Below are 25,456 nucleotides of genomic sequence, written 5' to 3'. Positions count from 1 at the left end.
GTTTCTTTTCTTACAGGCCAATTGCCACTACTCTTCTTCCTGGTTTATTTCTTCTGTCCTGTCTTTGGACTAGCCTGGTATGTTTGGTAGGGGGATTTCCAATTTTTTACAGAAGCCCTGCAGTTCTTCTGGAAATCTCAGTTTTGCCATACGTCCTTCTTTCCGGCCTATCAGACATGCTGGGAAACCCCAGTTGTACCAAATTCTATGGTTTTGCATCAGCTTCAATAATCTCCTTCTCCTAATGTTTCCTTTGGCAGGTCTGCGAAGATCTGAAGGTTGGCACTTTCATATATTATTGGTGTCTTTCCTTTCAGGCTCTCCCAGATTTGGGCCTTTTCTTCAAAGTTCTGAAATCTTATAATTACATCTCTTGGAGCCTCCTCTGGGGTACCTTTTGATCTTCTAATCCGGAGTACTTTTTCTATTTTTTGTCTGTTCAACTTCTCTTCTAATAGTGGGTTGAAGGTTTTCCTAATTGTATCTATTATGTGCTCTCTGTGCATTGATTGTGGTGGGCCTCGTATTCTCTTTTTTTTTTTTTCTCGTTCAATACTTTTATTGACTTTTATAAAACAGCCATAAAGCAAGTTACAAAACAAAAACAGAAGTAGAAATACTGTTATTGTTACAGAAGTATTATAAATGTTATACTGTATAGCGAAGTTTGCACAAAAGGAAGGAACAAAAGAAAAAGGTAGAATTATTAATATGATATTCTGAGATATTAAGATTTTGAGAAGGTATTCAGAACATGGCTGTGGGGGGAAAAAAAAAAAAAAAGGGAAAAGGAAGAGGTCAGCAGGGTGTGGGTAGGGTAAAGTGGGTAAAGGAGAGGGCATCGAGAATAGAACTTGTACCACAAAGGTTAATACAAAGTAAATAAAATATAAGTCTTACCTACCAAGCATTCAGAACCTGTTCCTCAAAACCCGGTGATAGGCCATGTTTAATCCAAGGGTCCCAAATGCTTATAAAAGTACTAAATTTATCGCAATCCATGGCTTCCATTTTTGCATGTAAAAATGCATTATTCATCCTATGTTTAACTTCTACAAGATTCAAAGTTGTAGTCTTCCAAGCTTTGGCTATGGTTTGTTTAGCGGCATTAAGAAGCTGAAGGAATAATTTGAATTGTTTTCGTGTCAGGCATGCAGGTTTTAAATTTAAAATAGGAATCACCGGATCTGGAGTAATATCTATTTCAAATATTTTAGATGCTAGAGAGAATATTTCTTTCCAAAAAACTGTAGCAATTGAGCAATTCCACCATATATGAACATGTGTACCTATTTCCGTACAACCTCTAAAACAAAAGGCCGGATAGTTTGGTGTGAACTTGGCGATTCTAGCTGGCACCAAGTACCATCGTGAAAGAACCTTGTATGATGATTCATTTGCGATAATATTTGAAGAAGAAGATTTCGTTACAGACCAGATTTCAGACCATTCTGATTGGTTAAGTGTATGGCCAAGGTCTGTTTCCCATTTCCTGACATAGCTTGGTGTATCTACATTTGGATTTTTAAGCAATTGAGAATATAGGCTAGAAATTAGACCTCTGGAGTGTGGGTTGTTGATACAGATACGCTCAAATTGAGAGAGCTGATTCAGAATGGTATCATTTGTTATAAATGGGGTATAGAAATTTTTAATTTGGAGATATCGAAAAAGTTCTGAATGTGGTAAATGATGTGAGTCACAAAGTTCAGGAAAACTTAAGATAGAGGAGCTAGAGACCAGATTAAATAGCCTTGACAGGCCTGACCTAGACCATGCCCGAAATGAATTTGGTAATTCCCAAGCCGGATAAAAGGCTGGATTTCTCAGAAAAGATTGTAGTGGATTGTGTGTAGACTGTAAATTATAATTAGTCTTTAGTCTATCCCATAAAGAGAGAGAATGCTTGGTAATTGGATTAGTAATATGTTTTCGATCTGATGGTTGTAACCATAAGAGATTGGAAATTGAGATGGGGTCACATTCGATAGATTCTATCGTAACCCATAAGGGAATTTCAGTAGTGGCATGATACTTAGTTAATTGTGCCAATTGCGCAGCTTTGTAATATGTGGCAAAATTGGGGAGACCCAGTCCACCCCTTGTTTTGGGGAGAATCAATGTGGATTCGGGCAATCTAGGTTTGATTGAACCCCAGGTGAATTTAATTATTTTACGTTGTAAGATTCGAAGAAAATGTGCAGGTATATGAATTGGCAGGACCCTAAATAAATATAAAAATTTGGGTAGAATAACCATTTTGATTGCATTTATCTTCCCAAACCATGCCAATGGAAGTGATGCCCATTTCGTCAATAGTTCAGTAACTTTTTTCAATAATGGAGTAAAGTTGGCTGCATAAAGATCAGAATGGTTGGGAGTAAATTTTATACCCAAATATGGAATGTGCTTCAAAGACCATGAAAATGGTAACGCATTCTGCGCTAAATTTAACTCAGATTCACTCAATGAGATATTAAGGGCCGTGGATTTTTGAAAATTTATGTTTAGTCCTGAAATAGCAGCGAATTTATTAAGGGTAGCAATGAGATTAGGGGCTGATATATGGGGAGATGATAGAAAAAGAAGAATGTCATCTGCAAATAAACACAACTTATGATGGTGACCACCTAGTTCTATACCAGAAATTGAGGGATTACTTCTAATACTGTGTGCTAGAGGTTCTATGAGAAGGGCAAATAAGAGAGGGGAGAGAGGGCACCCCTGACGCGTGCCTCTCTCTATGTTAAACAAGTCTAATTTATAGCCTGCGTATTTAATATATGCTTTAGGTTTGTTATAAAGCGCAGAGATCCATTTTAAAAAATTTGGGCCAAAACCCCATTTACTAAGAGTATATTGCATATATGGCCAGGATATGGTATCAAAGGCTTTTTTAATGTCTAGTGATAGGAAGCACGAGGGGATGCGGCGTGTTTTAGCTATATGAAATAACAGTTGCACGTCTGATGTTGTCAGTAGCTTGGCGAATAGGTATGAAACCTACTTGATCCCTATGAATGAGTTGTCCTATGAAGTTATTTAGTCTGGAAGCTATAATTTTGGCTAAAATTTTAATATCTAAATTTAATAAGCAAATGGGCCGATAGTTCGACCAAATCGTGTCATCAGTTTGAGGCTTCGGGAGCATACAAATGATTGCTGTTAAAGTTTCCTGTTTAACTACTTGCCTACTGTGCACTTAAACCCCCTTCCCATCCAGACCAATTTTTAGCTTTCAGCGCTCTCACACTTTGACTGACAATTGCGCGGTCATGCTACACTGTACCCATATGGAATTTTTATCATTTTTTTCACACAAATAGAGCTTTCTTTTGGTGGTATGTAATCATCTCTGGGTTTTTTATTTTTTACAAAAAAAAAGAAAAAAGACAGAAAATTTTGAAAAAAAAAAAGTTTTTCTTATTTTCTGCGAGTAAATTTTGAAAATAAATTTTTCTCCTTCACTGATGTGCGCTGATGAGGCGGCACTGATGGGCACTGATAGGCTGCACTGATGGGCACTGATGAGGTGGCACTTATGGGCACTGATGAGGAGGTACTAATATGCCGCACTGATGAGCACTGATAGGCGGCACTGATAGGCGGCACTGATAGGCGGCACTGATGAGCACTGATAGGAGGCACTGCTGGGCACTGAGAGGTGGCACTGCTGGGCACTGAGAGGTGGCACTGCTGGGCACTGAGAGGCGGCACTGACGGGCGGCACTGATGGGCACTGATAGGCGGCACTGATGGACACTGGCGGGTGGCACTGATGACCACTGATGGGCGGCACTGATGAGCACTGATGGGCAGCACCATCAGTGCCCACACTCAGTGCCCATAGTGCTGCCAGTCAGTGCTCATCAGTGCCTAGATGAGCAGGCACTGATGGGCACTGACTGACAGCACTATGGGCACTGATTGTGGGCATTGATGGGGGGCACTGATGGCGGGCACTGTGGGCACTGTGTGTATGCTTTTTTTTTACCTCTAGTAATCAGGGCACTGGTGATCGGTGCCCTGATTACATTTGTTCTGTCACCAGCTCTGTGTAGCTCTCCCTCCTTCCTCACACTGCAGGCTCCGTGTGAGGAAGGAGCGCTGGCGATGAGAGATGATCTCATATGTTTACATATGAGATCATCTCTCATTGGACGGTCCGATCACGTGTTGAATGGCCGCTGTGATTGGCCATTCACCACGATCTGTGATCGGCTGTGTCCAAGGGACACGGCCGACACAGATTTTCCCCGATGCGCGCTCGCGGGAGCGCGCGGGGAGACTGCTTCTGGGAGGCCGTTTAAAAACGGCCTCCTGAAAATTCAAGTCCGCGCTGCAGCCGTATATAGGCTGTAGCGCGGATGGGAAGAAGTTAAAGGATTGGCCATTAAGAAGTGTATTGAAAGCATTAGCTAGGATAGGCGAAAGGGAATCGGAAAAAACCTGGTAGTATAATGCCCAAAAACCATCGGGGCCTGGTCTTTTATTTAATTTTAGTGATTTTATAACTTGGGACACTTCATCTGGTGTTATTGATTTTTCCATAAATTCCATCTGAGACTGAGAAAGAGTCGGTAGTGATAGTCGAGCAAAAAATTCATTTGCCGCAGAAAAATTCAAATTGTTTTCAGATGAATATAGAGTAGCTAGATGTGTTTTAAATGTCTTAAGAATTTTTATAGGGTTGCTGGAAAATGTATCTCTCGAGATTTTAAGACGTATGGGCTTAAATGGTTTATGGAGTAAAGCAAGCATGCGGGCCATAGGTGAATCTGGTTTATTTGCTTTAATGTAAAAATTGTGACGCGATCTCCGAAGTGTCTTATCTGCAGATTCTGTAAGAAACAGATCAAATTCAAGCCTAGCTTTATCAAGATTGGTTTTCTTTGAAGAAGTAGGATTATTTTGATATACTGTGTAGCATGTATTAAAGTTTGTTTCTAATTTCTGGCTAAGTGTTTTACGTTCACGTCTAAAGAGTGCAGCCTGTCTCAAACAAATACCACGTGTGTGTGCCTCCCATAAAGTAAGGGGAGACACATCTGGCGTTGAATTATGTAATAGATATTCAGAGAGAGCATTTTTAATATCCAGACAGTGAGATGTATTTTTTAATAAAGAGTCATTAAGGCACCACGTAGTGTCATGTGCTTTAGGAATAGTTAAAGCAATAACTGTGCGTACTGCATTATGGTCAGACCATGTGATTGGTATGACCATAGATGCAATCGTTTTAGGTATGAGACCTATAGTGAGAAATATATGGTCTATGCGGGAGAAAGTTTTATGAGGGTGCGAATAATATGTGTATCTATGCTTGTTTGGATTCACCTCTCTCCAAAAATCTACCATATTATGTTTTGCAAGCAGTTGTGAGAATGAGAGTTTATTAGGGCTGCTCGAAGAAGATATAGGGGATTTATCCAGAAATGGGAAAATAACTTGATTTGAATCACCACAAATCATAACTGCACCCATTCTATGAGAATCCACAACCTGAAAAAGATGCGAAAGAAATGGAATAGGATTTTTGTTGGGAGCATAATATGACACTATAGTGATAGCGGAGTCAATAAGGTATCCCTTGAGAATCAGATACCTGCCCTCAGGGTCCTTGATTTCATGTACAAGAGTAAATGGAGTAGACCGATGAAAGGCCACTAGCACACCTCGTTGTTTTGTAGAGGCAGAGGCAGTGAAAATTTAAGGATATTTAGGACTAAAATATTTGGGAGTGGATTGTAAGGTGAAGTGTGTCTCTTGCAGACACAAAATGTGTGCTTTTAATGATGCAAAGTTGCAAAAAGCTTTAGTACATTTGTTTGGGTTATTTAGTCCCTGAACATTCAAGGACATTATGTTTAGGGGGGCCATAAGATTGTATATAAACGATGTCTAGCATACCCTACCATTGTGGAATTTGTTGATTGTTTCATACTCGATGTGGGAAGGGGGAGGAAATGTGTAGAGAAAAGGGAAGAACTAAACAGAAGGGACAATTGTGTGCTTAGCATAGAAGGTAATATATAAAACAAATAGTTAAGGCACAACCAATAGGAACGTATGCAGTTGATGGGAGATGGAAATCCCCTAACAAAGGCTAAATAGCTACCGTCAGTAGTCTCTGAAAGGGAGAGGCCACTGAGGGTAACAAATTGAGAACGCACAGAACAACCGAGGAAGATACAGAAAACCACAAGTTAATAATCACTAAAAAATATACAGTAGTATAAGCGACTTATGCTATAATAACGAGCAGAAATCACAGTACTCCTGCCAGTAGTAGCTGTGCAAGATACTGCGAATCTAAGAATTCATTTCATAGGAATAAGTATCAACTATAAAGAACTTTATAGAGCTCTAAAGGAAGTTATCCATGTCTTCTAACACATAATATAGATAGGAAAGGATGTAACACAGTGAAATTTAATAATAACCATATTAAAAAAAAAAAAAAGGAAGATTGATTTGAACCAAGCAACAGGGATTAATCTACAATAAGTAGAGCTAAATGGAATTCTGTGCCACAGTGTAGTTTGCTATAACATGTATGAGCTTGAGCATTTAGCTCAAAAAACAAATTAAAAGTATGTGGCAAAAAGGGATTAGATCCATGAAATATTATACTGGCAAGATAAAAAAAAAAAAAAAAAAACTGAAGTCTTTTCTAGGAAAAAGAAATTGGATGACCAACATGGGACACATAGGCATAAGACAGAGGAGATAAAAGAGGAGATAAAAGAATTATCTGGTCCATCAGTCCAACGTTTATGTGAATCACAAAGATTTTGTTTTCCAGAGGATTTTGAGAAAGTGCGTGGTGAGCCAGAGGCAGATCTGCGTCGAGCATTTTCTGAGCCTTGCAAGTTCTGGTGTTCAGTTAGGGGAAGGTCTTGAAGGGTGTTTTGAAAATCTTCAGATGAATGACATTTGTATTTAGTACCTTGAAAAGTAAAACGCACCGAAAAAGGAAAGCCCCACTGGTAGGGGATATGTTTTTGCTGTAAAATTTGTAATAATGGTTTAAGACCTCTTCTTTTATTTATGGTGATAGGAGACAGATCTGCAAAGATTTGGTATTCGTGACCCTGAAAATGTAAGGATCCTTTTTCTCTAGCAGCTGATAAGAGCTGTTCCTTTGTACGGTAATAATGGAATTTAATGATGATGTCTCTGGGTGGACCCTTTGATTTTTTAGGAGATAAGGCACAATGGACTCTGTCCATTTTCAGGCGTTCGACTGGAATAGCAGGTTGTAATTCCTAAAACAAGGCTAACATTGTCACTTGTAAGTCAGTTATGGATTCAGGGATGCCTCTTATGCGCAAATTGGAGCGTCTTGCCCGGTTTTCAAAATCTTCTAGACGAGACTGAAGTACTAAGTTTTCCTCTTTAAGATTCTCAATTTCTGTATTTTGGTCCTGTGTAAAATTCTCAATATCCTCTATCCTTGTTTCAAGATTAGCTATGCGTGTGCCCAGCTCCCTTATCTCTTTAGTCAGGCTATTAGTAATATGGTCAGAAGTCTGTTTAAGTGCCTTTTGAAACATACGTTCAATATGTGATAATATATTAGGAGAGACTGACTCAATGTCCTTTTCATCCTGTGAAACTGAGGTACTGCGGACTGTTTTAGTTTGATATGTGAGGAGAGGAGGGAATAGTTTCACTGCTCTGTCAGCGCTGTGAGGTGATTCTGAGGCGGCTGAGGGAGAGGGAGCTGACGCCATTTTAATTGAGGCTCTGGACAGCACTTCCTTGCCACTTTTAGACTTAAATTTCGTCCGAGACCTGCTGAAAACCATACCTTTATGTACAGCACAGTTTCCTGTTGTTAGGAACACTCCCTGTGTACACTGAAGTGCTGTCATGAATCTGCCAGTTAAGAGTTAACTTAGTGCAGACTAATTGCACTAATTGGCAAAAGGCTGGCCTATTTAAACACCACAGCAGCACTGAGCCATTGCTGTCTTGTCTGCAGCTTTACCTGTACTTCCTGATCCTGAACCTGCTGTTTCCTGTTGACTTCCTGATCGACCTCCCGGCTTGTCCACTACTTCGTCTGCTTGCTGCCCGCCCTGACCTTGGCTCGTTCCTGTGACCACTCTCCTGCCTTATCCTTGTCGGCTTATCTGCTTCTGATTCTGGACGTGTTCACCTCCTGGTGGGGCAACCCTGGGGACCGCGACCTGGTGTTAGCTGGCAGCGCAGTCTATCCCCACCACCAGGGGCTCTAGTGAAAACCAGCTAGCACTTAGACTCCGCACCTCAGACTAGCCCGTGTCTACCACCAGTGTGACCCGTCCGTGTTCCTGTTGTACCAGATCCCACGAGGCTACCTCTGCACGTCAGGCTCAGCCACCAGCACCATTACACCTGTACTAATGCTGTAAAATCTGAGTGAATATTCGGCGGGCAGTCGCTGCTGTATGTGGTTTTCTGACCCCTAGGAGTGGAGCATCAGCCAGACATGTCTGTGCTTGAAGACTCCGCCTACTTCCTCGGGCCTCATATTCTCAAACTCTTCCTTCCGTTCTGGTTTTCTTGGTCTTTCAGTTTATATGCCAGGTTCCTCTGTTCAATTTTTCAGGTCTTTCATTTCTCTTTTTAGCTAATTTATTCCCTGTTCCCTGTTGTTTTTCTACTGCCTGATTATCTGAGCCACCTTCTTGTGCCATGTACTTTTCGATTGTTGCTGGGCTTAAGCTTATCTTAGGTGATTTTGCGGTCGCCCCTCCTTTTGCTGTTTTACCTCTCATGGTTATATATTTTATTGTCCGGCCCCCTTAATTCGCAGCCCCCTGTGGTGTTCCCTCTTTATCCCCTGTATAAAGGAGGGAAAAATACTGTAAATCCCCTGCTAATTTCTTGTACGAACATGGGCAAAATAAATCAACAAGCAGTCAGTGATAAGCAAAGTTCAACAGTCGAGAAAAAAAAAAAAAAGACTTTTTATTTGGGGGGGGGGGGGGGGGTTAGGGTCTGCAAAGAAGACAGTTGACATACGTTGAGGGTTAGCTTTTCCTGTAGAGAGGTTGTTTGAATCAGGAAGACTCCAAAAGGGCTCTACTTGCACCACTTTTAGTTCCTTTCTCAGCTAAAACTGCTGGTGTTACTCTTAAGTGAGTCAGCACCTCTGTGTGTCTGTGTGTGTCCGGTCCTGGCTCCGTTTTCATGGTCTTGGGTCCTTTGGCCAGTCTTCCCTCTCTCCCTTGGCTCCTCTGCTCTTTCCAGGGCTCCCCTGGGCTTTCTTGAATGCTGTCGGCTACCTCCGGATCGTCTCAGCTGCTCTTGGCTGCTTCCGTGTCTCTGGCCACGTCACTGGCCTGAGTGTTCTACTGCGACTCAGTGGACACTGACCTGCCTGAGCTCCCGAGGTCCCTCAAATATACCAGCCGGGCTGACCATGGTAGGAAAACTTCGAGCCCTCTCAGACAGAGGAGAAGAGAGGTCAGGGCTGGACTAAGTGAAGGGGATGGGCTGGTGGAGGGTATCAGGTATACCGCTGCATATGAAGGATGGCTACCTGAAGCTCCTAGCAGGAGCTCCCTCCGTGCGCCATTAGTAGGCTCCTCCCCCCCTGAGTATCACAACAGCCTTTCTTAATGGTGATATCAAAGATGAACTATATATGACACAGCCAGAAGGATACGTGGAAAATAAAGAAGAGCATCTTGTGTGCAAGTTGCAGAAATCTCTTTACAGACTTAAAGAAGAACTCCAGCTTTTCCTCCCAAAAACAACAACAGATGCATTGTGCATGTAAATTAATCACAACCCCACTGTCAGTTTGTGTAACTTACCTGCTTTAGCAGTATATAGCAGGTTTCTGTGTCTGTGATGTCAATACTCCTCCTGGAGTTTATATGTGATCTGACTTCCCACTTTCTTCCTTTTCCAGTCCTGACACTACATGTCCTATGATCCTTTGAGCTTCAATAGTTTCAGATTGGGCTATGAGAGTCACTTGTACCAGCTCTAGGAGTTGATGTGGGTGTGTCCTAAGGTTACTGTGCGTGTTTCTGGGCCTTCATGTGGGTGGTGTAAATGTGTCATACCTAATCCTGTGTCATTCCTGTCTTGCAGCATGTCAAAGAATAATGGCTTACTGCAAGACTACAGAGGAAGGGATATGGGAGGTTATTATGAAGGTGTTTCTTTTATATGTAAATTTATTACTTTACAGAGAGCTGGGCTCTAGGAGCGTGGGATCTGAGGGGTGTTACTCTCCCTGTTCACACTGATCTGCATATTTAACTGGGCAGGATTGAATTATAATTGTGATCCATTCAGGCCCGGACTGGGACAAAAAATAGGCCCGGGCATTTTAGGCTGAGCAGCCCATTTTTTTTTTTTAAACAAAATGACCAATGATGAACAACTACCGGTTTCTCTGTTTTTTAGTTATATTTAACCTGCACACCCATGCGATCCGATTCTGCAAATCGCACTGTGTTTTGTAAACCGATTGCGGGGTGTCGTTAACCTAACATACACTCCGCAATCTGTTTGCATGGACGGGTTGCTATTTAGATGCAGTCCGCATTTGGTGTGAACCCAGGCTAAGAGATAACAGGTAATTTTAGGGTACATTAAAAATATATTACCCAATTTTTGGGTAAAATATAAAAGATAGGGGATAGGGATGACATCAGTAGTGGTGGTGGTGGGATAGGGATGACATCAGTAGTGGTGGTGGTGGGATAGGGATGACATCAGTAGCAGTGGTGGTAGGGATAAGGATGACATCAGTAGCAGTGGGAATAGGAATGACATCAGTGGCAGTGGTAGTGGGATTGGGATGACATCAGTGGCAGTGGGGATTGGGATGACATCAGTGGCAGTGGGGATTGGGATGACATCAGTGGCAGTGGTAGTGGGGATTGGGATGACATCAGTGGCAGTGGTGGTGGGGATAGGGGTGACATCCGTGGTGGTGGGGGATAGGGGTGACATCAGTGGCAGTGGTGGTGGAAATAGGGGTTACATCAGTGGTAGTGAGGATTGGGATGACATCAGTGGCAGTGGTGGTGGGGATAGGGGTGACATCAGTGGTGGTGGGGGATAGGGGGGACATCAGTGGCAGTGGTGGTGGGGATAGGGGTGACATCCGTGGTGGTGGGGATAGGGGTGACAGCAGTGGCAGTGGTGGTGGGGATAGGGGTTACATCAGTGGCAGTGGTGGTGGGGATAGGGGTGACATCAGTGGTGGTGCGGGATAGGGGTGACATCAGTGGCAGTGGTGGTGGGGATAGAGGTGACATCAGTGGCAGTGGTGGTGGGGATAGGGGTGACATCCGTGGTGGTGGGGATAGGGGTGACAGCAGTGGCAGTGGTGGTGGGGATAGGGGTTACATCAGTGGCAGTGGGAATAAGAATGACATCAGTGGTAGTGGGGATTGGGATGACATCAGTGGCAGTGGTGGGGATAGGGATGACATCAGTGGCAGTGGTGGGGATAGCGATAACATCAGTGGTGGTTGGGATAGGGATAACATCAGTGGCGGTGTTGAGAATAGGGATGATATCAGTGGGAATGATGAGGATAGGGGTGACATCAGTGGCAGTGGTGGTAAGGATAGGAATAACATCAGTGGCAGTGGTGGTGGGGATAAGGATGACATCAGTGGCAGTGGTGGTGGGGATAGGAATGACAATGTCTGCCACTGATGTCATCCCTATGCTCATCACCACTGCCACTAATGTCATCCCTATCCCCACCACCACCGCTACTGATGTCATCCCTATCCCCACCATCACCACTGCCTCATGGGAGGGGGGGGGGAGAGATCAGACAGAGGGATGGCGGTGGGAGAGATGGGATGAGGCAGAGGTATGGCGGTGGGAGAGATGGGATCAGGCAGAGGTATGGCGGTGGGAGAGATGGGATCAGGCAGAGGTATGGCGGTGGGAGGGATGGGATCAGGCAGAGGTATGGCGGTGGGAGGGATGGGATCAGGCAGAGGTATGGCAGTGGGAGGGATGGGATCAGGCAGAGGTATGGCAGTGGGAGGCATGGGATCAGGCAGAGGTATGGCAGTGGGAGGGATGGGATCAGGCAGAGGTATGGCAGTGGGAGAGATGGGATCAGGCAGAGATATGGCGGTGGGAGAGATGGGATCAGGCAGAGGTATGGCAGTGTGAGAGATGGGATCAGGCAGAGATATGGCGGTGGGAGAGATGGGATCAGGCAGAGGTATGGAGGTGGGAGAGATGGGATCAGGCAGAGGTATGGCAGTGGGAGAGATGGGATCAGGCAGAGGTATGGCAGTGGGAGAGATGGGATCAGGCAGAGATATGGCGGTGGGAGAGATGGGATCAGGCAGAGGTATGGCAGTGGGAGAGATGGGATCAGGCAGAGGTATGGCAGTGGGAGAGATGGGATCAGGCAGAGATATGGCGGTGGGAGAGATGGGATCAGGCAGAGGTATGGCGGTGGGAGAGATGGGATCAGGCAGAGGTATGGCAGTGGGAGAGATGGGATCAGGCAGAGGTATGGCAGTGGGAGAGATGGGATCAGGCAGAGGTATGGCAGTGGGAGGGATGGGATGAGGCAGAGGTATGGCAGTGGGAGGGATGGGATGAGGCAGAGGTATGGCAGTGGGAGGGATGGGATGAGGCAGAGGTATGGCAGTGGGAGGGATGGGATGAGGCAGAGGTATGGCAGTGGGAGGGATGGGATGAGGCAGAGATATGGCAGTGGGAGGGATGGGATGGGATGAGGCAGAGGTATGGCAGTGGGAGGGATGGGATGGGATGAGGCAGAGGTATGGCAGTGGGAGGGATGGGATGGGATGAGGCAGAGGTATGGCAGTGGGAGTCTGTGTTTTTAAATTGTGTTGATGGCCTGCTGCCATTCTTTCCTTACCTGTTGTTGAGGCCTTGGCTCCTGTCCTGGTCGTGGGTGGTGGTGTTAATGCAGCTCCAGGGCAGGCACTAACTTGACACTGACGACTCCTCCACACTCTGACTCACTTAAGTTCAGACAGTCACTGACTCACTGTCTCAGACTCAGACACACTGTCAGTGTCTGTCTGCGATGTGCGGCGACGGCGCCTGCTCACTTCCCGCTTCTTCCTTTGACAACAAGGCAGCATGGGGTCCCCGCCGGCCTCTAGCTCCACCCCCGGCCTTCACTTCACAGTCACACGGACGGTCCACCCACCGACTCCACCCCCTCCTGAGCTACGCTGGAGCCTGGATGCCGCTGCGGAGCCGGCTGCCAGCTGAGCAAAGTTAGGAGTGGGGAGTCGGGGATAGCGGCGGGCGGCCAGATTGCCGTAATGCGGGGCCCGGGCAGTCGGGGACAGTGGCAGGGTGGGCGGGCGGCCAGATTGCAGTAATGCGGCGGCGACCCTCAGACTCCGCAGAATCGGCCGCGGAGAGGCAGGCAACGGCCGGACGGCGGACACTGTCTTCCATTATAATGCGCCTGGCGCTGGACTCGGAGCGGAGGCCTCGGCGGCCCACCGGGCATATGCCCGCTGTGCCCAATGGTCAGTCCGGCCCTGGATCCATTCAATCCTGTCCAACAGAAGCACAGCTAGCTTTCAGAGCAGGCTGTGTATGTGTGTATATGAAGGGGTTTCCTTCTTGTATAATGCAGTGATCTATGAGGCGGGACTTGGGAGGTAGGAATTGAATGCTAATTAGGACGTAATCAATCCCACCTATCATCAGAGCTGTGAAGGAAGTTACATCGGCAGAGTCTGAAAGACTACAAAGGGTATTGTTATAGACTTTAGCTGCTGCAAGAAGGGGCTGTTGAAGGAACAGTGTCTGTCAGCAGGATATACGGAGGGTCACATGATACAAAGACACAACCAAACCCAAAATATCAGGGGATCTACAGACACTTGAGCAACATGGTAGAGATATGATCTATGTTGGGATTGATCATTCCATTCAGTTCTGAAAGGTTTCTGAAAAGAAAGTTGGAGTTCACCTTTCAGCAATCAACTCGAGCATGGAATTTAAAAATATTAAGTCTTGCTAGATGAAGGATTCATAGAAAGCAGATCTGACCCATATCTATACTCAAAATGTGTAGATTCTGAATATATGTATGTTTTACTTTATGTGAATGACTTGATTGTAGCTCATAAAAAGGGCAAGGAAGTTGCAAAGTTGACTGCAGTGCTTAACCAGAATTTTGAGACTAAAGATTTGGGGGATGTGACAAATGACCAAGGAATTAATGTACAGCGTAAAGAAGATGGTAGCTTCCTGGTAAATCAGAAATCTAAAATTGAGGCAGTGCTTCAGCAGTTTGGTATGACTGAAGCCAAAGCAGAAAGTACCCTGAAAACAGAAGGGGATGAGGATCTTCTTCCTACTAATGATTGGTACAGACAAGCAGTGAGGGCAATGGTTTATATTGCAACCACTACACGTCCAGACATTGCAACTGCCATGTCGCTTCTTTGTAGACTCGTAAACCACATTAAAGAGACTGGACATCAATCAAGAGTTATGAGATATCTCAAACAAACTAAAGACTTGAGTCTGAAGCTGTCTGCAGTTGGTGATTTGAACCTCTTAGGATATGTGGACTCTGATTGGGCAGGTGACCTGAGCATTCGCAAATCCACAAGTTGTTACTTGTTCAAATTAGGAAACAGTCCTACAACTTGGTCCAGCAAAAAGCAGACCTCAATAGCTTTTGTCTTCTACTGAGGCAGAAAATATTGCTGCTATTTATGCCAGTTAAGAAACTGTGTGATACGTCAATTGCTTGAAGATCTTGGAGAGTCAATGTCCCAGCCTACAACCCTATATGATTCAAGGATAATCAAGGATGTATCAAACTTGCCACCAATTAATGCAAGAACAAAGCATATTGATGTCAGACATCATTACATTTATGGTCTGGTTGAACAAAATGTAATTGTGCTTACCTATTGTGAAACTAATAACATAATTGCAGATGTTGTGACAAAACCCCTTACAAGAAACAGATTTATACTGTAGAACTGAGATCATAAATGGGACTAATATAAGGAGTAGTTGTTGAGTGGGGGTGTTGAAATACATTTTTCATGTATTTTCATATATCTACAGATATATTCATCAGCCAGTAGATGGCAGTGTTTATATGTTTTAAGCTGCATCCGTGGTACTGTTTACTGTTACTGTTTACTCTTTATTGTATTTTCACTGATAATAAAGTTCCTGTTTCCTGTCTGCAGTTAAGCAGTAAAGCCAATGTGGACTGTGCACTGTCTGTTCTGTATGGCTATATACTGTCAGGGCTGGGCTCCCAGCAGCTCTCTTCTCTGTGCTCAGGCTGCTCAGCTGTCAGATAATTGTCAGCACTCATTGTTTCCTCAGTGGCTCACCTTGTTATCATTATCTGCTCATCAGTCCCACCTACAGCCAGCCCCTTCTGGATATTTAAGCTGCCTTGTTCATTCCTTTCCTGCCTCCGCCTGGTCAACATATCTGGAGTTTCTCTGCTAAGTTCCTGTGAAAGATTTTGCCCGGCTGAAGACCCTTCTGATTCCGGATCATGTTCCTCTGCCTCCGACTGCTGATTTTTGGTTTCCTGATCACTGGCTTATCTGACTTCCTGTTTTGGCTTCTGATCCCTGGCTTATATTTTGATTACGTTTACTGTTCTGTACCATTTTTTACCATTACATTAAAGGTGTGATTTTTACAGCATTTTCTGTCTCAGTCTGATTCATGGTCCCTTACATATACAGAATTTCTAACAGGATTACAGTTGCAGGTTAGTTAGTGTCAGTGTGTGGGTTTAGGCTACAGGGAGGGTTAGTGGTAGTGATAGAATTACAAGGGGGTTTCGTGTTAATGTTACAGTGAGTGTTAGGTTTAAGTGGAGGGTTAGTGGAAGTATTAGAATTGCAGGAAAGGTTAGTTTGAGTATTGGGGTTAAGGGAGATTTGTGTTAGTTTTAATGTTACTAGAAGGGCTGCTTAGGGTGTTAGAATTATAGAAATGGTAAGTGCAAGTGTTAGGATAATTAGCAAAGTTATTGCTAGGTGAGGCTTTCTATTAGGCCATCACTCTTAGCATTAGGAGTTATTTGCCAAAAAATAACAGCATGAAGCCCTTGGCTCTGACATCTAACGTACCACAACCAAGGTGCTGCTTTAACAGATGTACGTATACTGTTAAAATAGCATGCATTCCCCTATCCATCTACAGCTTGTGTTTACCTCGCACAAACCTGAGTTGAGAAAAGTAAATCTTATTGTCCTGCACTATCCTTCTAAAGAAAAATCTCTTAAAACATATTGAGAATGGAAAATCTAGATTACCCTCTTTACGGATATTAGTTTGACGTTTATCAACCACTGTCATCTACTCCATGATAATCTAATGGCTACTGACGACAGCAGGAGAGGATTTGAGACATTTGCTGAAAGACCATTATCACAATTCCTCTTAACAATGCACTTGTACACATAAAATAGCCGATGACTAATTGATTAATTTAATGTTATGCATACAACACTGAAAAGCACAAAACAATAGCCTTGGTGTGTCTTTCTGCCATGCATTAATGAAACTTGTTTATTTGATGTTGCAAGGCTCGAGAAGATAACTCAGATCCTTATAAAACAGAGGAAATGAAATTGCTGTGATATCAGCAGGTGAAACCAACAACACTGAGGTTATTGAGGATATGTTTAAATTAACATGTTGGCTGTAAATCAGATCACAGGCAGCAGAGGGCTGCTGGTTGTATTATAGTCTATTGGCTCTATTGCCTGATTTCTGGTCCAAAAATCCATATTTAAACTGATTTTGTTAAAATATTTTATAGGAGAGAAAATTAACAAGATACAATGAATATGTCACAGAAAATTTTGTGGCGTAAGAGGATTGGTACAATCATCTATTGTGAAACTAAAATGAGAACAAACTTAAAGTGATATGAAAGCCTTTTTTTTTTTTTTTTTTTTAAATAACAAACATGTTATACTTACCTGCTTTGTGCAGCAGTTTTTGCACAGAGCAGCCCAGATCCTACTCTTCCCGGGTCCTATGCGGCGCTCCCGGATCCTCCCCCCTTCTGGGTGTCCCCACAGCAAGCAGCTTCCTGACTGGAAACTCTGTATCTCCATTTACACACAGAGCCGCGGCTCGATCCGGCCCCCTCCGTCTCCTGATTAGCTCACTGGCTGTGATTGACGATAGCATGAGTCAATGGCTCTCGCTGCTGCCAAAAGCCAATCAGGAGTGCGAGTCCCCAGAGAGGCAGGGCTCTCGTGAACATCGCTGGATCAAGAGGGAGTTTAGGTAAGTATTGGGGGGGGGGGGGCTTCTGCACACAGAAGGTTTTTTTACCTTCATGCATAGAATGCATGATGGTAAAAAAACCTTGTGCCACTTTAACAACAGTGCAAATTTTTAAACTGTTTATAACCTCAGTGGCACTGGTTCCAGTACCTTGGCCTTGGGTGTCCAGAAACAATCCAAATTGCCTAGGTATTTATTCCCATGGACATTTCTATAAATATAAATGGCTACCTTAGGCAACTACTCGTGTTTACACCTATGGAATAGGGCAGGGGAGGCACACTGCAGCTACTTATAGTATCAGTATATTGGCGCAGACATATACATCAATAAAAACAAATTTTAATAAAATGGAGTACCACAATAAAGCAGTACTAAAGGCTGGCTTTTTTCTCTGCAAACGCATCTGTATAGCTTTAAACTGCATATTGTAATATATGACTGCTTATATCAAGCTCCATAATGAATTTTCCATAATTTTACAGCCACCTCAAACTGCTTCCTGTGTGCCCCTTCCTCAGAATTATGGTAGGAAAGGCAAGCTTCACAAGAGAGAGATGCAGCATCTTAGGTAAGTGTCCACCTCTGTTGCTAATGCGTGTAAAAAAATATATATAACCTTTAACCACTTCTGTGACAATTTTTTAATTTTTCACGTACTGTACATGTCAAATCAGCATTTTTTGCTAGAAAATTACTTAGAACCCAGAACATTATATATTTTCTAAAAGCAGAAGCCCTGAAGGATAAATCGGTGGCAGCTGACATTTTTTAAGTTGCATGATATTTGCACAACTGTATACCAAATAGATACTTTCTGGAAAGAATACACTAAAGTAGATTTCAGTAAACACAAGCACAATATAATACCCAGAGTTGTATAAAGTACTCGAAACCCATACTTGAGTAAAAGTACAAGTGCTTGATCAAAAAGTGACTTGAGTAGAAGTACTAAAGTATTCAACATTTTTTGTACTTAAGTATTGCAAGTAGTCTTTTAAAAAATCTTGCTACTCAAGTACTGAAAGTAAAAGTACCAGTAGTTCTGAAAAAAAAATTGCTACTCAAGTACTGAAAGTAAAAGTACAAGTACTGTGTTATGTAGTTATTAAATAAAGAAGTTAAAAGTTTGAACATATTGTTTTTTATTATTTCAAATGCAGCTTTTATTTATACATACAGTAGCATTTATTTTCGTATGCGCTGATAATACACATGTTTTGAGCTTCATGAAACCTGCCATCTACTGTTCTGGCAGTGGTAATTTTTATAATTGTAACGAGTAACTATGCAGCACAAAAAAAAAAAAAAAAATATTGAAATCATTGAAAAAATGTAGTGAAGTAAAAGTGGAAGTAGGAGAATGAAATTCTACTCTAGGAAAGTACAGATACCGCCTTTCGGTACTTAAGTACAGTAGTGAAGTAGTTCTACTTAGTTACTATACATCTCTGATAATACCCTATTGTTTACTAAAATATAAAAGATGGAACTGCGTTGAATAAATACATACGAAGTATGTCAAGACTCAAAATTGCATGTGCACATGAAATTGTGAAAATTTATGGTAACTAAGCATTACATAGGTGATGCTTTAAAAGCCTTTACAGCTTTTCAGTTTAGAGTTAACCATGAATTATGGTCCTAGAATTACAGTATTGCTCACACTGTGACATTTTCAGTGATACCTTGTATTGCACAAAGTTGAAGGGATTCTTTACATTTTTTAAATCATATTTATTTATTTTTTCATAAAGAGGTTCACAAGCCCCTTATGTCATAGAATGGGCAGGTCAGGTCCTTTTTATAGAGACATCAGAGGTCTGTTAGACTCCCAAAGTCTCCGCTGCCCTCCACTGCACCAAATCAAGTACAAATTGTGCTTGATTAGCTGCTTCCCCAGCTACAGCAGTTGGGGAATAAATGAACTGAAACCGAAAATGACAAAGTGTTTCTGGATGTTCCCCAATCCCCTCCTATTCTCATAACTGGAGCATTTTACCGCATTTCCGGGCTCCCTGGAGGAACTTTCATGGGTGGTGAAGGAGAAAAGGGAAATTGGCCCTTATTATTACCATAAAAATGATCAGCCAACTTCATCAATTTTATTAAACAACTGATAACTGGCTCAAAGAAATAAATACCAAACTTGTTTTAAGCACTTGAAGTTCAAGACATAAATGGCCTAATGAGGGCAGGTGGTTAAAGTACACTATATTACCAAAAGTATTGGGATGCCTGCCTTTACAAGCACATTAACTGTAATGGCATCCTAGTCTTAGTCCATAGTGTTCAATATTGAGTTGGCCCACCCTTTGCAGCTATAACATCTTCAACTCTTCTGGGAAGGCTGTCCACAAGGTTTAGGAGTGTGTCTACGGGAATGTTTCACCATTCTTCCAGAAGCGCATTTGTGAGGTCAGGCACTGATGTTGGAGAGAAGGCCTGGCTCGCAGTCTGGGCTCTAATTTATCCCAAAAGTGTTCTATTGGGTTGAGGTCAGGACTCAAGTTCAGGCCAGGCCAGTCAAGTTACTCCCCCCAAACTCACTCACCCATGTCTTTATGGACCTTGTTTGTGTACTGGTGTGCTGTCATGTTGGAACAGGAAGGGGCCATCCCCAAACTGTTCCCAAAAGTTGGGAGCATAAAATTGTCCAAAATGTCTTATGCTGACGCCTTAAGATTTCCCTTCACTGGAACTAGGGGATCAAGCCCAACCCCTAAAAAAACCACCCCACAACATAATCCCCCCTCCGCCAAATGATTTGGACCAGTGCAGAAAGCAAGGTCCATAAAGACATACTGTAGATGAGTGAGTTTGGTGTGGAGGAACTTGACTGGACTGGCCTGACCTGAACTTGAGTCCTGACCTCAATCCCAAAACACCTTTGGGATGAATTAGAACACAGACTGTAAGCCAGGCATTCTTTCCAACATCAGTGCCTGACCTCAGAAATGCGCTTTTAGAAGAATGGTCAAACATTCCCATAGTCACACTCCTAAACTCTGTGGACAGCCTTCCTAGAAGAGTTGAAGCTGATAAAGCTGCAAAGGATGGGCCAACTCAATGTTGAACCCTGCGGACTAAGATTGGGATGCCATTAAAGTTCATGTGCTTGTAAAGGCAGGCATCCCAATACTTATGGTAATACAGCGTATATCTAAAGCCAAACATTTGTTTCTGTAAAAAGAGTAGAGATTGTGTAAAACCCCTGTAGGTTTTTTCTGTCTATGCAGGTGCTACACAGTGCATTTTAGCCCCATAGAATGCAACAGTAGTACATGCGTTATTAGTAGGTTTTTTTTAGTTTTTTTTTATAAAATCCAGTGTTTTCCTTCAAACAACAATCATGCCACAGCAGATATTGCTCGTTATTGGCAAAAGTAAAAATGCTCATGAACGCACTACAGGATGCACTACAAAAAAGCAGTGAAAGAGGATTATGTAGCAGCCCTAGTGTGAACCTAGGGTAAGTCAATGTACATAATTATTTTTTCAGTCGAACTATGTAAATCTGCAATTGCAGTGTAAAGCAATAAAATTTGAACCCAAAGCCGTGTTATTAAACTGCACTGCTATTTGTTCAACATCCGCGCGCCATGACTGACATTTGTGGAATTGCGCAGAAATGAACTGGTTAATGACAGTTTCCATGGTAAGCAGATGTGAAAGAAAATATTGGTGACCGGCGTCTACATCCATAGAGTGCTTTCTTTCATCTCTCCTCTCATTTCAAATGAAGCAGCGGATAATGATGCGTCACATAGATGCAGGTTTTCAAATGTAATTACAAGCCAATTTTCACAGGCAACAGTTTACCAACAGGGCAATTACAGCCTGGCTCAGTAATATGCGTTTAGCCTTTTTCAGTCACATAACATTTAGGATTTGTGCCCTCTTAGAAGCACAGGAGAGATAGAAAATCAATAACACAAAATGTCTTATAGTATTCAACATCACATTGCAGGTACACTTGTTTTGCCAATGCCAGCTCTGCCTGTGTCATATAAATTGATAGATAATAAGCAGCTCCTGTTACAATAAATACTGGAAGAAATATTTGTTTTTATTGGAAGAATGATTACATTCCCATTCAGCAATGCATGTTGAGATCTGGAATTGCATTGCAATACACTGTGCCCTTTAATACATAAATAAAACATATTTGTAGAGCCATTCACCCTACGAAGCTGCATGTACATTTATTCTGTGCGAATGTCAAGAAAAATCAAATGCTACTAGGTGATTTTCTCTCTAGGTCAAAGGTTATTTATAAGATTAGTGTAAATCAGGAAAATAACAGATTATGGCCACTAGATGGAGCTGATAATCATAGGATATAAGTACTTATTTCATAAGTTTTAATAAATACTTACAAGTGAATGCAATGCACATGGCTGAAGGTGGTAGTGTGGGCTTGTAGGGGTTAAAACAGACAGTGAGGAGGTGACATAGTAGCTCTTTATCACCTCTAAAATGCCCTCTGAAACGCAGTCCACTGCTGATTGCTCTTTAGAGGGCTAACACTAGTGTAAACGTAACCCTAAGGAGATTCATGTTCAGGCAGAGTCAATCAGCCAGGAACTTTCAAGAACAGTCTGCTATGGATATGGATAAGGTTTGGGGTTGCACTAAAAATCTTGAAAAAGTTTGTGAATCACTACCAGAATAAGAAACCTATAATACAGTGCATAGCTTTTGAATCATATAAGACAATATTTTGAAGGAAAGGATTACCAAGGTCAAGCTCACTTTCTATAAAAGAGTGGGCTTACAGTAGCCATATTTTCATATGTTGTGTGGTGGGCCTGTTTGGAAGAGCAGAAACTTTTTTTTTTTACATTTTGGCATTGGTACATGTCTACCCAGTACCTGGCTTCCCACACATTATGTTTGACAAAAGGTTGCATATTAGTACTACAATTGATTGGAATTTAAAACCAGGATTCCCCCCTCAAAGACATCAATTGCAAATTCTTGTGAACGTCAGGCAAGTTTTTCAAAACTTTTAGCCAGTGTTTTCTGCACAAGGTGCCTTTCTAGCACCTTAAGACCCCGTTCACACTGGGGCAACCTGTCAGGCGACCTGGTCGCCTGACAGGTCGCTGTAGGTTGCCTGCCATAGAGAAGCTGTGGACCCGTTCTAATAGGAGCGACACAAGTCGCTCCGACTTAGAAATAGGGTCCGGAGCTTCTTTGGGGCGACCCGGAGCGACCTGCATAGACTTCAATGTTATGAAGTCCGTGCCGGTCTCTCCGAGGTCGTGGTGTGAGCAGCGCGCCTCGACCTATGAGGTCGCCCCGGCAAGTCAGATCGCCCCAATGTGAATGGGGCCTTATAGATACTCTTTATCTCTTGTTTGTTTTATGCAAAAAGTCTACAAATACACAAATATAAGAAAAAGACAATTGCCCCAATGCTACATACTATTCCATAGTGACCTCTAATTCTATCTCAGACAAAGAGCCATCGATAATCATTCACACAGTGTATCAGATATTTTATTTTTTGTCAAGCCAAGAAATCAAATATAAATTCCAAACTTTTTACATCTAAAGTATAACTAAAGGCAAAATGTTATTATTGTTAGTTTTGGATAGAGTGGAGAGATTAGATCACCTTTCAGAATTTTATGCTATCTGTGCCCCGATTAGGGAGATTCGCCCTCTCTATTCCACCCTGTTTACCGTTAGCCCTGAGAGTGAAAGTAAGTCCTAAACTTTGGGTTGTCACCAGAACAGGAAGGAGTGGAAATGTTCCATTGGGGACACTAATTTTGGTGACCCCACAGAAAACTAGGGATTTGAACTCACTTTCTGTTTTGGCTATGGAACAGGAAGTGAAGGGAAAATTTCTCAATGGGACACCAGAGTCACCAGAATTAGTGTCCCAAATGGAAGATTTTACACATGGCAGAAAACTGACAGGGGTTATAACCCTCCTTTACTCTATCTAAAATGAAAAATAACAATTTTGCCTATAGCCTCACTTTAAGAGGGCATCCTCTACTCTGAGCAGTCAGAGTTCAACAGTATATGGAAAAATTATGTTTTTAGCATCTTTGCTTAATGCATTTTAAATATTTTAAATTAAAAAAAAATAACTATTATTTTTGTGCCGACGGCAATATATATATATATATATATATATATATATATATATATATACGCACACACACATGCTAGAACTGCACGAGTCTGGATAAAATGAGAAACACGTTTTTAGCTTAGAATAAAGATCACAATTCTCTCACGTTTCTCGGTGTAACGTCATCTTTCAAATTATATTCAAAAAATGGGCTAACTTTACTGTTTCGTTTCTTTTTAATTCATTAAAGTGTATTTTTTCCCAAAAAAAATGCATTTGAAAGACCGCTGCACAAACACAGTTTGACATAAAATATTGCAATGACCGCTATTTTATTCTTCAGGGTCTCTGTTAAAAAAAAAAAAAAATATATATATATATATATATATATATATATATATATATATATATATATATATAATGTTTGGGGGTTCTAAGTTATTTTTTAGCAAAAAATACTGATTTTAACTTGTAAGCAACAAGTGTCAGAAAAAGGCTTAAGCTGGATACACACTATCCAACTTTTGTGGTTAGATTTCCTTCAGATTTACCTTTTCTATGTAGTGCAAGGGCCTGCCGGATTGCATACAAATTGAAAGTGTTTAGGTTTGACCTCATATTATATGGTTTTGGTAAGTCTAAAGGAAAAAGTCTTCAGAAAATCTTATAGTGTGTATGGCCCATTAGTCTTCAAGTGGTTAAACTGACCTCATTTGCAAAGTTAACATCACGCAGTTGCTGCAGATTTGTCAGCTGCATGTCCATGATGCAAATCTCCCGTTTTACCATCACCACATTCCAAAGGTGCTCTATGGGATTGAGATCTGGTGATTGTAGAGGCCATTGGAGCTCAGTGAACTCATTTTCAGGTTCAAGAATCCAGTTTGAGATTATTTGAGCTTTGTGACATGATGAATTATCCTGCTGGAAGTAACCATCAAGTCCAAATAATTTGGTGGAGGGGGGTAGGGGGGTTATGGTGTGGGGTTGTTTTTCAGATGTGGGGTTGCTTTCAGGGGTTGGGCTTGGCCCATTCGCTCCAATGAAGTGAACTCCTAAGCTGTCAGCATACCAAGACATTTTGGACAATTTCATGCTCCCAGCATTGTGGGAACAGTTTGAGGATGCCCTTTTATGTTCTACCATGACTGCACACCAGTGCACAAAGCAAGGTCCATAAAGACATGGATGAGCAAGTTTGGGGTGGAAGAACTTGACTGGCCTACAGAGTCCTGATCTCAACCAAATAGAAGACCTTTGGGAATAATTAGAGTGGAGACTGTGAGCTAGGCCTTCTCATCCATCAGTGCCTGACCTAACAAATGAGATTCTGGAAGAATAGTCAAACATTCCCATTGACACACTCCTAAACCCTGTGGACAGGCTTCCCAGAAGTGTTGAAGCTGTTATAGCCTGAGAAAGACAATATTTTGTTTACACAAGAAAGGTGAAGGCTACAAGAATATCAGCAAAGCTTTACTTATCAGTCAGAATACTGTAGCAAAAGTGATACAAAATTTTAACCAAGATGGAACTGCAACCATCTCACAGAGACATCCAGGCCATCCATGGTAGTTAACACCTTAACAGGAGCATTTTCTGATGAGAAGGGTTAAAGAAAATCATCAAGTTCACTGCAGGTAGCTAAAGAAGTAAAAAGCCAAACTGGGGGGATTTTTTCCCGTGACACAAAATGGCATACACTGCAGAGGAATAGCATTCATGGGTGTCATCCAGGAAGAAAGCCTCTCCTAAAGCCCATGCACAAAAAAGCCTGCCTAGAATTTGCCAGGACCCATGCAGAAAAAGAAGAAGACTACCAGGACTCTGTACTCTGGAGTGATGAGACCAAGATAAATGTTTTTGGAACTGATGTCTTCCAAACTGTATGGCATCGCAAAGGTAATGAGTACAAAGAAAAATGCATGCTGCCTACAGTAAAACATGGTGGTGGCAGTGTCCTTCTGTGGGGCTGCATGAGTGCTGCTGGTGTTGAGGAGCTGCATTTAATTGATGGTATCATGAATTCACAAATGTACTGCTCTATATTGAAAGAGAAGATTCTACCATAATTTTGTGCCCTTGGTTGTCGTG

At 42.3% G+C, this 25,456-nt stretch overlaps 1 protein-coding gene across 1 annotated transcript in view; it reads right to left on the bottom strand.

Moving 5' to 3' along the window:
• The window catches only part of DDC (dopa decarboxylase), a 163,272-nt gene that overhangs the window by 124,616 nt on the left and 13,200 nt on the right, over positions 1–25,456 (bottom strand). The window lies entirely within an intron of this gene.

The sequence above is a fragment of the Pelophylax lessonae genome, assembly GCF_965119305.1.
Source record: "Pelophylax lessonae genome assembly, chromosome: 5".
Classification (NCBI taxonomy): Eukaryota; Metazoa; Chordata; class Amphibia; order Anura; family Ranidae; genus Pelophylax; species Pelophylax lessonae.
The sequence above is the reverse complement of the archived record's forward strand: the minus strand, read 5'-3'. Positions and strand labels throughout refer to the sequence as shown.